Here is a 12,924-nt window from a genome sequence, read left to right as displayed (position 1 = left end):
GCAATTTGTTTTTCAAACTTTTGAGATCTTATTTATGTTCACCCAGTGTTTTTCTTTAAATCCTCCCTCAACTCATTGATTTGATTTTTGATGAGACTTTGCATGTCAGAATTAGTTGTTTCAAGTCCTATATCTCATTTGAAGTATTGGTTTTTTCCTTTGACAGGGCCATAACTTTGATTTTCCTAGTACGACTCAAAATTTTCTTCTAGGCACTTGATTTCCTTAATCAGTTTATTCTGCAGGTTTTTTCCACTTTCTTACCTCAGGTTTTCTTGCTTTGTTCTCTGTCTCTGACATTCAGTTCAACTTACTCTAGACCTCTAGCATAGGTTCTGTATAACACATCAGAATTTTTGAGTTCTTGTTTTTCTGTTTCTTGCTCTGCCTATAGGAGCCTTTTATTTTGAGAAGGGTTTCCTCAGATATTATATACCCTAATCAGGTTTTCTCAGACCAGACAAGTCCAGATCTCAGGAGAAGAGAGTAGCCCCCATCAGTTTTCCCTGAGGGTGAGACCCAGCAAGTTGACAGATTTTTCTATGAAGCCTCTAGACTCTGTGCTTTTCCAATCCTGCCCAGATTGTGGAGCTTATATGCCCACAGCTACCTGCCAGTTTAAAGTGATGCAATGCCTTTAATTTCAGGACTTTCCCTGCCAGGGGCATGGTTGAGTCAGAGGTAAGGAGTGGGAAGGCCTTGAGTCCTTCTTTATTCCAGTCCCTGGGGATTCCTTAAAGGAGGGATTCCACTTGTGCTGTGTCCACATCCCTTCTCTTGGTGAAGATACACTCTTTAGGGTATTAACTCCTTTCACTTGACTAGTTACTTTGTTTCTCAGACATACTTTAGTTCTGCCCTTGCCTGAAGCACTGCTGGAGCCTGAGTGAGCTTGCAGTTCTATTTAATGAACTGTTTAAGAAGAAAAAAAAAAAGCAAAAAAGCCTTTTCTGCGCTAGACCTCTACACTTCAGGTTTGCCATTCAAGAACTTGAGTTGGTACATGGCTCTGTGTGCCTCCTTTTCTTGGGGTCCAGTCCTTTTCCAGTATTTTCTTCTGTCCAACTCAAAAAGCCTCTGGCTTTGTCTGTTTGTTTTTCTTTTCCATCTGCCCCACCCCTACCTGCCAAGACAAAAACTCTTAGTTCCTTTAGCACTTACTTCATGTTTATCTGTGCTGAGGGCCTGTTTTCAGTAGTCAGAACTTATTCATTAATTCCTCAATCCGAGCACGGTTGAGCTAAGCTGTTGCTACTAGTAAAGTCTGTTTCCTTTCCCCTTGGGGAACCAGTCAGCTATTTCCTGTGGAGGAGGGGTACCAGCCTCTGCAGCTGAGGGGATTTACAGTTCTGCATAAGATCTTAGCCATTCCACCTGATCCAGACTGGTGTATGCTATGTGTCCAGTCACTGATGTTCTCTCAGCAGTTGTTCTGTACCATTCCTGGCCATTTACTAGCTATTCTGTAGGAGAAATTAATCTCCATACCTAACTATGTCACCATCTTGCCCTGCCTTGATGGTGAAGTCTTTGCATCCAAATTTCTTCTTGGAACACTCAGTTCTTTCCTTTTAAGACCACCACTTGATTGAAGATACCCACCCATATTATTGAAGGGGATCTCCTTTAAGTCAGTTTATTGTAGATGTTAATCCCATCATTAAAATACTTCTACAGCAATATCTAGGCAAGTGTTTAACCAAACTGGATATCCTAATCCTGCTAAGCTTACACAAAATTAACCATCACACAGCTTATATATGTAGCAGAAAAGCTCAGACTACATATAGATATGCCTAAGAGTTACTTCCAGAGGACCTCTTTTGTTGCTCAAATGTGGCCTCTCTCTCTCTAAGACCAACTCTGCAAGTGAAAGCATTGTCCTCCCCCAATGTGGGATATGACATCCAGGTGTGAAAGTCTCCCTGGCAGTGTGGAAAATGACTACCGTGAATGAGTCTGGCCCTGGCACTGTGGGACCAACAATGCCATCCTGACAAAAAGGGGGAAAAGAAGTATAAGTAATAAGGTATCAGTGACTGAGAAAGTTCAACTAGAATCAAGAAGCTACTCTGTAGGTCACTCATATGCAAGCTTTGGTTAGACATTGCTACCTGTCATAGCCTGCCAACCCCCAACCAAAACCATTCCTGCCAATCCTAAAGAATACCTACGGCATTATATAAGATTCTACAAAGTTTCTTTACACTAGAGTAACTTTCCAGAACTTACAACCTCCAGTTGGGTCGCTGGACCAGACAAGTCCTTAAATGCAGAGGGGCCAGCCTCTCCAGAACTTCAACTAACTCCATCTTCAAATCCCATATTATTGACAGTCCCTTCCAATATGAAAAAGTAGAATGGGCATAGCCCAAATATCCCTAAAGAGTGTGAGAAAGATCAAAGGTGATAGTGGAGTTATGCAGAGAATGTAGGATTTAACAAATGAGTATGATTCCTGAGTCATTATATTGATATTTCTTTTAGTCTCCAGTATCTTAGAGCAGCTAGAAGCAAAAACCTAAACTTGTGGAGTTGTAATCCACACTTAACTCTGAAATCTTTTCTATGACTAATTGTTGTGATATGCTTTGAAATTTATTGCTTTTTGCATATATGCTATTTTTCACTAAAAAAAGAAGAAAAAAGTCAACTGTGATGATAAAAAAAATTGTTAAAAAAAAAAACCTTAACCATCATACCAGGTCAACCTAGGTAATAACTATAATCTATAGGTTTCAAATGAGGCAAAGCAAGGCAAGCAGACTTTGGCCAGTGACTACTGACCCCTTAAAATCCTACAAATCCCAGAAGTATGAACAGTAATGTATAAATCCAATAAGGAATCCCACAGGGGATGAATCATGAATTGTAATCTAAGTGATAAAACAAACCAGATCAGAAATTATTAGTTTAAGAATGAATGATTTTCTAACTCCTTACAACAACAGTGAAATAAAATATTTCAATATTATTTTATGTTAATGAAATATATTAACGAAATCCTGAACTTTGAAGAGACGGTATGTAGAGAAGACCTCTATGAGTCTCAAAGATATGCCAAGGTGTAACACACACCAAAGCAGGGTAATCCTTAAACTCCAATTCCCTTCCCCTTGTGGCAGCAACCCCATGAACAACTTGCAATGGTGCAGAATATTTGTTACAAATGATATCACATTTTTATAAGTGAACTTAGGGTTCACTGTCTGTGTAGTGTAGTTAGATGGATTTTTTAAAAATTTTATTCCATTACCATATATACAATCTAGTAATTTCTCCCTTTTATCACATTCAGATAAGTATTTCAGTGTTATAAATTGCATATAAAATGCTGTACATTTGAAGCCTCAATTTCCCATTCCCTATTCCCAACCTGTCCCCTGGTAACCTGTATTCCAGATTCTGACTCTATGACATGCTTATTCTAATTGTTTAATATCAGTGAGATCATACAGTATATGTCCTTTAGTGTCAGGCTTATTTCATTCAACATGTCCCATGAATCAAGACTGCATTCCTTTTTATAGCTGAATAATATTCCATTATATGTATATACCACATTTTATTTATCCATTCCTCAGTTGATGGGACACTTGGGTTGCTTCCATCTTTTGGCAATTGTGAATAACACCACTATGAACATCAGTGTTCAAATATCTGTTCAAGTGCCTGCTTTCAATTCTTTTGGGTATGGACCTAGTAGTGGGATTACTGGGTCATGTGGTAGTTTTATAATTAGCTTTCTGAAGAACCAGAAAACTGCTTTCACATCAGCTACACCATTTTAAATTGCTAACATCAATGAATGAGTGTTCCTATTTCTCTGCATCCTCTCCAATACTTGTTATTTTCCCTTTTGTAATAACAGTCATCCTACTTTATGTAAAAATGGTATCTCACCATGGTTTTGATTTGCATTTCCCTGAGGTTTAATGATGGAGAGCATCTTTTCATGCACTTCTTGGCCATTTGATTATCTTCTTTGGAGAGATGTCTGCTCATGTCTTTTGCCTATTTTGGGAGCTCTTTCTCTTTTTGTTGTTAAATTGAAGAATTTCTTTACATATTCTGGAAATTAAAACTTTATCAGATATGTGGTTTCCAGCAATTTTCCTCCAATTGTGTAGGCTCTGTTGTTTACCTTGCATGATGAAGTCCTTTGTGGAGTGAACAGTTCTATTTTTGACAAAGTACCATTTATCTGTTTTCTTCTTTTGTTGCTTCTGCTTTGGTTGTAAAGTCTAAAAACTACTGACTAACAGAAATTCTTGAAATTGCTTCACTACTTTTTCTTCAAGGACTTCTATTGTTCAGGTCTTATATTAAGGTCTTTGATTCATTTTGAATTGATTTTTGTATATGATGTGAGCAGGAATTCTCCATCTTTTTTTTCCTTTGCAAATGGAGATCCAGTTTTCCCACTGCCATTTCTTGAAGATACTATTCTTTCCTAATTGAGGGTTTTTTGCTACCTTGTCAAAAATCAGTTGGCCATAAATGTAAGCATTGATTTCTGAACTCTCAGTTATATCCCATTGGACTATATGTCTGTCCTTGTGCCAATACCATGTTATCTTCATTACTGTGACTTTGTGATAAGTTTTAAAATTGGGAACTATGAGTCCTCACAACTTCATTCTTCCTTTTCAAATGGCTTTAACTGTTTGGGCCCCTTACCCTTCCATATAAATTTGATGATTGCATTTCTGCAAAGAATGCTGTTGGAATTTTTATTTGGATTGCACTGAATCTATAGATTGCTTTGGGTGTTAGTGACATCTTAACAATATTTAGTGTTTCAATCCATGAAAACAGAATGTCCTTCAATTTATTTAGGTCTTCTTTGATTTTTTTAGTGTTTTGCAGTTTCTGTACAAGTCCTTTAATTCTTGGTTAGATTTATTCCTAGGTATTTGATTTGATTAGTTGCTATTGTGAATGGAGTACCTTCTTTATTTCTTCTTCCTATTGTTCATTATGTGTGTACAAAAACACTTCTGTGTGGATTTTTGTGGTTGATTTTATACCTTGTCACTTCGCTAAATTTCTCTATTAGCTCTACGAGCATTGTTGCAGATTATTCAGAAGTTTTACTTCTTCCTTTCTAATGTGAATGCCATTTATTTCTCTTTCTTGCCTAATTCCTCTGGCAAGAACTTCCAGTACAAAGTTGAATAACATTGCTGACAGTAGGCATCCTTGTCTTGTTTGTGATCTTAGAGGGAAAGTTTTCAGTCTTTCACCATTAAGTTGGATGTTAGCTGCAGGCTTTTCATATATGCCCTTTATCATGTTGAGGAAATTTCCTTCTATTCCTTGTGTTCGAGTATTTTTACTGAGAAAGATGCTGTATTTTGTTGAATGCCTTTTCTGCATCAATTGAAATATGATCTTTTTTTTTCCTTCATTCTTTTAACATGGGTTATTACATTAATTGATTTTCTTAAGTTGAACCAACTTAACGTCACTTACAAGGGATAAATTCCAAATGATCATGGTACATAATTCTTTTAATATGCTCTTGGAATTGGTTTCCTAGTACTTTGTTGAAGATTTTTATATCTATATTCATAAGAGATATCAGTCTACATTTTTCTTGTGGGTATCTTTATCTGGTATTGGTATGAGAGTAATGGTGTCCTCACAGAGTGAGTTATGGAGTCATCCCTCCTCTTCAATTTTTAGAAGAGTTTGGTCAGAATTGAAGTTAAGTCCTCTTGAAATGTTTTGAACAATTAGCTCATGAAGCCATCTGGTCCTGGGCTTTCTTTGTTGGGAGGTTTTTGATGACTGATTCAATCTTTTACTAGTAATTGGCTTGTTGAAATCTTCTATTTCTTCTTGAGTCAATGTAGGTAGCTTGTGTTTTTCTAAGAATTTGTTCATTTTTCTAGTTTATCTAATTTATTTGCATATACTTGTTCATAGTATCCTCTTTTTTTTTTTTCAGCAGAGTTGGCGGTAATGCCTCCTTGTTTATTTCTGATTTTTAGTCTTTATTCCCTCTCTCTTTTTGCTTCGTCATTCTAGCTATAAGTTGTCAATTTTATTGATATTTTCAAAGAACCAAATTTTGGTTTTGTTTATTCTCTCCACTGTTTTTTGTTTTCTATTTCATCTGTCTGCCCCCTAATCTTTGTTAGTTATTTCCTTCTTCTGGCTTTGGGTTTAGTTTGTTCTTCTTTTTTTTTTTCTAGTCTTTCCAGTTTTGTGTTAGGTCTCTGATTTGGTACCTTTCTTCTTTTTTTAATGTAAGCATTTAGAGCTATAAATTTCCCTCTCAGCACTGCCTTCCCTGTATATTGGAAATTTTAAGATGCTGTTTTTTCATTTTCATTCACCTCAAGATATTTCCTAATTTTGCTTCTGATTTCTACTTTAATCCATATTATTTATGAGTATGCTGCTTTAATTTCCATGTATTTATACATTTTCCATTTCTCCCTCATTTGTTGACTTCTAATTTCACTCCTTTTTGATCAGAGAATATACATCGTAAGATTTCAATATTTTTGCATTTATTAAGACTTGTTTTGTGACCCAATGTATGGTTTACCCTGGAGAATGACCCATATGCACTCAAGAAGAATGTATATTCTGTTTTGTTAGGTGCAGTGCTCTATATATGTCTGTTAGGTCTAGTTGGTTCAGTGTATTATTCAATTCCTGTACTTCCTTATTGATCTTCTGACTAGATGGTTTATTAATTATTGGCAGTGAAGTGTTAAAGTTTCTTATTACTAATAAAGAATGATTCATTTCTCCCTTCAAATCCATCAGTATTTGCTCATATATTTTTGGGCTTTACTCTTAGGTACATATATATTTGTAAGTGCTTATATATTTATAAGATGTATTTGATGAATACATCCTCCTGTTGAATCATCCCCTTTATCAGTATGTTATGACTACCTTGTAACTGTTTTTGACTTAAAGCCTATTTTATCTAATACTAGCATAGCCACCCCAGCATTGTTTTGGTTACTACTTGCATGGTATATTTTTTCCCATCCTTTCACTCTCAACCTATTTGTTTCTTTGAATTTGAGGTAAGTCTCTTGCAAACAGTATGTAGTTTGGTTGTGCTTTTGTATCCATTCTGCCAATCTCTGCTTTTTGACTGGAAAGTTTAATTCATTTACATTTAAAGTGACTACCTTAATAAAGATAATATGGGACTTTCTTCTGTCATTTTACTATTTAGCTTTGTAAATCTTATACCTTTTTTTCTCTCTCTTCCATTAATGCCTACTTTTATATTTATTTGATTTTTTTGTATGCTTCCATAATGAGCGCCTTCTAATTTCTATATATTTTCATCTACTATATTTGAGGTTATCATGGGGTTAAAATTTAATATCCTAAATATATAGCAAACACATTTAGTTTGATACCAAATTAACTTCAATAGCATGCACATATATATTTCCTATACCCATCTATACTCTCACCAATATTTTATACATCTTACCACTTATAACTTTTGTAGACTGTATGTCCAAAAACAGATTTATCAGTGCATTTATGTATTCGCACTTTAGCAACTGTAGAAAGCAAGAAGTACAGTTATATACCAATCAATACAAGACAATAATACCAGCATTTATAATTACCCATATGTTTACTTTTACCACAAGTCTTTATTTCTTTATGCTGCTCTGAAGCACTATCTGGTGTCCTTTCCTTTTAGTCTGAAGAATCTCCTTTAGCATTGCTTGTAAGGTAGGTCTAGTAGTGACGAATGCCCTCAACTATTATCTGAGAGTATCTTAATCTCTTCCTTATTGTTAGAAGAGTCTCACCAGATAAAAAATTCCTGGCTGGCAGTTGTTTAATATCATCAGCACTTTAATTATTTCAACCCACAGCCCTCTTGTCTCCATGGTTTTGATGAGAAATCTGCACTCAGTCTAATTGGTACTCCCCTGTACTGAATATGTTGCTTTTCTCTTGCAGCTTTCAGAACTTTACCCATGCCCTTTGCATTTGATACTGTAATAAATATGTGATGGGATATATTTTTCAGCATATTTATCCTGTTAGGTGTTCTCTGAGATTCTTGGATGTGCATAATCATGTTTTATTTCCTAAAGTTGGGGAAGTTCTCAATTATTATTTTTAAAATATTCCTTTGTCTCTTTATTTGTTTCTTCTCCTTCCTGAACTCCCATAATGTATATATTGGTGTTCTTGATGGTGTCTCATAGCTGTCATGGGCTACTTTAACTTTTCATATTTCTAAAAAGAAAAAAATTCTTTTTGCTCCTCTGCCTGACTCATTTCAATTCTTTTGTCCTCAAGTTCACTGATTCTTTCTTCTGCCAGCTCCAATTTGCCCTTGAAACCCTCCTGGGCATTTTTTATTTCATTTATTGTGGTCTTCAACACCAGTAGTTCTATTTGGTTCCTTTTAAATTTTTTCTCTCTTACTGAGACTCTCATATTGTTGATTCATTTTGTTCCTGATATCCTTTAGCTCTTTCTCTGTACTTTCCCTCATCTCTTTGAGCATGTTTTAAGATTTTTTTTAAGGCTTTGTTTGTTATTTCCACATTCTTGCCTTCTTTGGTGGTGGTTTCTGTATTTTTTTATGCTCTTCCTTTGGATGGGCCATCATTTCTTGTTTCTCTGCTTGACTTATACTTTTGTTGCACACTGTACATTCCCCCATTATTTATTATTAATCCATGATTTACTCACCTGTCCATAAGGTAGATAAAAGAAGCATCAGACACAAGGTTTTCACAATCACACAGTCACACTGTGAAAGCTATATCATTATACAATCATCTACAAGAAATATGGCTACTGGAACATGCCTCTATGTTTCCAGGTAGTTCCCTCCAGCCTCTCTGTTATGAGTTAACTAAAAAGGTGATAACTATTTAATGCGTAAGAATAACCTCCAGGATAACCTCTCAACTCTGTTTGGAATCTCTCAGCCATTGACACTTTATTTTGTCTCATTTCTCTCTTCCCCCTTTCAGTCAAGAAAGTTTTCTCAATCCCTTGGTGCTGAGTCCCAGCTCATTCTAGGATTTCTGTCCCACATTGCCAGGAAGGTCCACACCCCTGGGAGTCATGTGCAGGGGAGGGCAGTGCATTTGCTTGTCACACACTGTACATGTTAATATTTTAAACTGTCAACTCTGGGATTTATTCCTTGAGATGTATGTTTCTTATGGTTTTTTTAAACCAGCTTTTGTTAAGACAGAGGTTTTCTTGAGCTTTAACTTATCTATCAGGATTGTCTATCCAAGGCAAAAACAGTGTGTAGGGTATTTCCTGTCTTTCTGTGCCTCTGACTTGTTCTGGGCTTCTGGTAGTTAGTTGTTTTGGAGTTCCCCTGTTTACAGGAGTTTGGTTGTCCTCTCTGTTTCATTGGAGGCAGACCTCTCTCTCCTTGGTGCTTGAAGCCAGCAGACCTTTATCCCAGGTTCTCAACTGCTATAGTTTTTTAATACTCCTTTCATTGTCTCAAGCTGCTTTTGCCTGAAGGAAAAATTCTGGGATGAGGGCACTTCAGAGTCAGGACTTTCCCAGCCAAAACAGGGTCAGGGACCCACAAAGGGGTGCAGACAGCTCCAAAGTGCTCACAGGAGAAGTTCAGGGAAGACACCAAAAGCTTCTCCATTGGCTCCCCAATGTTGAGCTTTCCTGGCCTGCACAGCAAATGCAGCACTTCAGCTTACTGTTCCCTGTAACCCTGAGGAAGCACTGTATCTTTAAATCTCCAATGCCTGTGGCTCTGTCTGGGGAGGGTTGAAACAATGGCTGCCACAGCCTTTGTCCAGAATTGGTTGAAACAAAGCTTCCCTCAGAGCAGTTCCCTAGAGATCAGAATTCACTAATCAAAAACTATGATCAGGGGTCAGCTGTGCCTACCCCTTTTATTGGGCAAGAGGATTGTTATGTTCCTTTCTGTCACCAATGAGATAACCACAGACAGGACCCCACAGCAGCCTGGCATGAGAATGGGGGATTGGCACAGGTAGCCACCCCATGGAGTGAGCAATTTACTGCCCTTTACTGTAGAGTAAAGAGGAGTGATGAAGGAGAAGTGAGCAGAGTCAACTTGTACACATGACCGAATGACAGGGCACCCATGGCCTGTTTGCTAGGTTAGGGTTCTGGAGTGAAGGGTAAGTTCTTAGACTAGATTACATCACAGTCAGCTGAACTGAATTCCCTTGACCCAAATAGGGCACAGAGCCCTTCTACTCTTCCCTGGATGCTGAACAGTATTTTTCTGGCCTCCAAAATTGTTATTTCAGACAATTATTTCCTATTTAACAGTTGTTTCATAGAAGGACTGAGTCCTGGAGCACCCTACTCCATTAATCTTTTCTGAAAATCCCAGCCAGCCTTTTTTTTCTGATCCTAAAGTTCACTACCACCCCGTTCTGCCAATATATTTTTTCACTCAATACAGCAAATAGAAAATAGTAGTGGTCTAATGCTTATAGAGGAGTTTGTTTTGTCAGTCAAGCTGCTTTAATAATAACAAAATGAGCTCTCCACATCTCAGTGTGGAAAAACTAGTCTTAGCCCAGATTTGTAGTATTTACTTAATGACTAGGTGGGCTGAAGCCTACTTATTCAACAATAAATATTTCATAGGTTGTCATTATAACTATAAAAGAGTCCTTACCCACCTAGAAGTTATGTCCTCTTGTAACTCCATGGGAATTCAGTCATGAGGAAACTAAAATAAATATCTCATTGAAGGTATTAAATGTGGGCCACAAATATGGGGGAGGGGGGCAAAATATAACTTTCTTTATTATTCCATAATAATATAATTTCTAGTTTGGGTTTCCAGTTCTCCAAAGTCAACTTGGGGATGTGTTTAAATTTCGGTGTCTGATACTGTAGTGCGAAAACCAGGAACGAGACCTCAGGCCTCCAGGAACGTTCCGTGAAGTTAGAACAGGCTGAGACTAAGGATCCATAGTTTTAGGAAGCAGGTTTTATTAGCTCCTGCGCACAAGGGCCCAGCTGAGTCACCTCAAAAGTCTGAGCCCCAAACAAAAGGCAACTTTAGTTTTTATAGACTGTATAATATGTTAAACACAAGGTGAACAATTGGCTGATTTAAGTTGAGAATGGCCCAGAGCTGAACCATTGAGGGGCTCCCACCCCAGGAATGTCTTCTTTTGCCTATGTGCATTTTTACTAGTTCCTGAAGGCTAGGGGAGGGGGTTTCTATACCAGGAAATGTGCCTTATCTCGCTTGCCTGCAAGGAGAGGGGGTTTGGGGATTTTCCACAGAGAGCACAGCTGAACTAGAAAGAGGGGAAGGCCTGCCTGCTACAATACAAGTATTAGACATTAAAAAGGGGCACTGATCCTCAACCTTGCCATTCTTCACCTTCCAAGATATCCATCAACACATCAGGTTGATAGGACACACTGGTATTAGTGTAATCTCATTATAGCCGACAAGACACCTTCAAGTTTCACTTGTACTCACTGCTACTCTGATGCCAATTCAGAGGGCATGGACTCATTCTACAGGCTCTGTGCCCTACTTGGGTCAAGGGAATTCAGTTCAGCTGACTGTGATGTAATCTAATCTAAGGATTTGCCCTTCACTCCAGAACCCTAACCTAGCAAACAGTCCATGGGGCCCCTGCCTTTGGGTCACATGCACAAGTTGACTCTGCTCACTTCTCCTTCATCACTCCTCTTAACCCCTCTCCCCATCATCCTAAGAAAAATGTTTTCTGCTTCCTAGTCAAGGAGACCTGCTCCCCCTCAAGCTGCCAACACTTTATCTATGCCTGTATAGATTAAATCGTTTCCACAAAAAGATATGTTCAAGTCCTACTGCCTTCTCCTATGAATGTGATCCTACCTGGAAATAGGATCTTTGAAGATGTACTTAAGATGAAGCAAAACTGGATTAGGGTATGTTTTGGTTTGTTAAAGCTGCTGAAATGCAATATATCAGGAACAGAATGGCTTTTAAAAAGGGAATTTATTAAACTGCGAGTTTACTGTTCTAAGGCCATGAAAATGTCCAAATTAAGGCACTAACAAAAGGTTACCTTCATTGAAGAAAGGCTGATGCCCTCTGGAGCACCTCTGTCAGCAGGGAAAGCACCTGGCTGGTAATTGCTGGTTCCTTGCTCCTAGGCTCCATTGCTTTCAGCCTATTTCCTGAAAGGATTTCTCACTTGGCTTCTACAGGACTGAGTTTAGTCTCTTTGCTTCCCTTGGTTCTCTCCAGGTTCTGGCTTGCTTACCATCTCATGGAAAAGCACATGGCAGTGTGTTCTAGGCCTGCATCTAGAAAGGTTACTGGCTTTATCACCTCTGAAGCTTTTTCCAAAATGGTTCCCTCTTAAGGACTCTAGTAAGCAATGCCACCTGAATGGGTGGAGACAGGTCTCCATGGAAACCACCTAATCAAAAGGTCCCACCCACAATTATGTGAGTCAGTCTCCATGGAAACAACTTAATAAAAAAGATCCCCCTCAGCAATATTGAGTCAGGATTAAAGAACAGGACTTTTCTGGGGAACATTATAGTTTCAAACTGGCACAGGGCAGGCCCTAATCTGTCCTAAGTGCTTTCTAAAGCAGACAGAAAAAGAAGAAGGCGTGTAACAGAGACAAAGATGGAGTTATGCTGCCAAAAAAGTCAAGGAATGCCAAGATTTGCCAGCAAACCACCAGAAGCAAAAAAGAATGGAATAGATTCTTCCTTACAGATTTCAGTTGAAGCACAACCCTGCTAACATCTTGATTTTGGACTTCTGGCATCCAGAACTAAGAGATAATAAATTTCTGTTGCTTAAAATCACCCAATTCTTGGTATTATGTTACAGCAGCCCTCAGAAACTAAGATAATGCCCAATACCCAGAGTCACCTCTGCTCCACTGAGGTGCAGGTGCCAAGGAAGTTTTTTTTTGCTCT

At 38.0% G+C, this 12,924-nt stretch overlaps 1 long non-coding RNA gene across 2 annotated transcripts in view; it reads right to left on the bottom strand.

Annotated features, from left to right (window-relative positions):
* The window catches only part of LOC143691591 (uncharacterized), a 208,645-nt gene that overhangs the window by 131,093 nt on the left and 64,628 nt on the right, over nt 1-12,924 (bottom strand). The window contains exon 1 of one of the 2 annotated variants that reach the window (XR_013179588.1): nt 12,054-12,806. The exons of the other annotated variant lie outside the window; for it this stretch is intronic. This is a non-coding gene — a long non-coding RNA (uncharacterized LOC143691591). Of the gene's footprint in view, nt 1-12,053; nt 12,807-12,924 lie in introns of those variants that run through there. 2 annotated transcript variants of the gene reach the window in all.

This window comes from Tamandua tetradactyla, chromosome 7, assembly GCF_023851605.1.
Source record: "Tamandua tetradactyla isolate mTamTet1 chromosome 7, mTamTet1.pri, whole genome shotgun sequence".
NCBI lineage: Eukaryota > Metazoa > Chordata > Mammalia > Pilosa > Myrmecophagidae > Tamandua > Tamandua tetradactyla.
The sequence above is the reverse complement of the archived record's forward strand: the minus strand, read 5'-3'. Positions and strand labels throughout refer to the sequence as shown.